The following is a 1065-nucleotide window of genomic DNA, read 5'->3' as shown; positions in this document are numbered from 1 at the left end:
TAGGACGGCCCGCCGACTACACGACCGTTTGGCAGAGCGAGTGCAAGGTTAGGCGAGCTGGGCGGTAACTCGGGTTAGTCTGGGGAGACTCGCGGTGGACAGGGTGGCGCGAATCCGGCCGGGCGGCCCCATCGATTAAGCATTGGTAGGGAGCCGAGGATGAGCCGTGCGAAGTGGCTTCGGAGGCGGTCCGTGGGGGACGACGGGGGGGGACGGGCGTCGGCCCTCCGGCCCGAGCAGAGAACGTTCGGTCACCCAAGCGGGAATCTGCGCCCCGGCCCGAGTCGGACTCGGTCGGTGCGGCCCGCTGAGGCCCTCAACTATTCCCGTACGCGGGGGTCGGGAGCTGCGGCGCTGCGCCGGCGACTTACCCGCGCGAGGCACGCACTGCGTGCGGCCAGGATGCGGAGTTGGATCGGCGCTGGTTGGGAACCCTCGGGGAACGAAGGCGGACGGCGGCCAGCCGGCGCCGACGAACCCGTCGGGGAGGGGGCTGGTGGCAGGCGCGATCGGCACTATTGCTGACTGCCGGGAGGGAAGCTGCGCCCCGGCCGAGTCAGACTCAGCCGTTGCGGCCCCCCCGAGCCCGCAGCGCGTAGCGCGGAAGCCATACGCCCCCCCGATGCGGAGCGACAGACGCCCCCGCGACCGCGGTTGGTCGGGAAGGCTTTTCGGATAGAGGTCGGACGGTGTGTGTGGACGGCTTCCCGTGGTGCCGCCGCTATCAAGCCGGAGGGTTTGAGAAACGACATTCGCGGAAGGACCGGCGCGGCCGGCGGACGCTCGCACGCGCGGCGCCCGACACTCAGCCGCTCGCTCGGCCTCCGTGGATCGTGGCTAGGTGGGATGGATGCCAAACCGGGTCGTCTCGGTCTCGCCGCAGTACGGTCGCGCCGGGGCCTGCGGGGCGGCGCGGGGAGCGCACGCTCACGCGGCGGCCGGGGCGCTAGAGTGCGACCCGCAGTGGGTAGGAACCGTCCACCCGACGTCGGACGAGCCGAGGCCGATGGAGGCCCTACCAAGGCGGGTCATGAGTGCCAGTCGGTCAGTTGGGTGAGGGGGTAC

Source organism: Syngnathus leptorhynchus, unplaced genomic scaffold, assembly GCF_054491065.1.
Source record: "Syngnathus leptorhynchus isolate UIUO unplaced genomic scaffold, UIUO_Slep HiC_scaffold_88, whole genome shotgun sequence".
NCBI classification, from domain to species: domain Eukaryota; kingdom Metazoa; phylum Chordata; class Actinopteri; order Syngnathiformes; family Syngnathidae; genus Syngnathus; species Syngnathus leptorhynchus.
The sequence above is the reverse complement of the archived record's forward strand: the minus strand, read 5'-3'. Positions refer to the sequence as shown.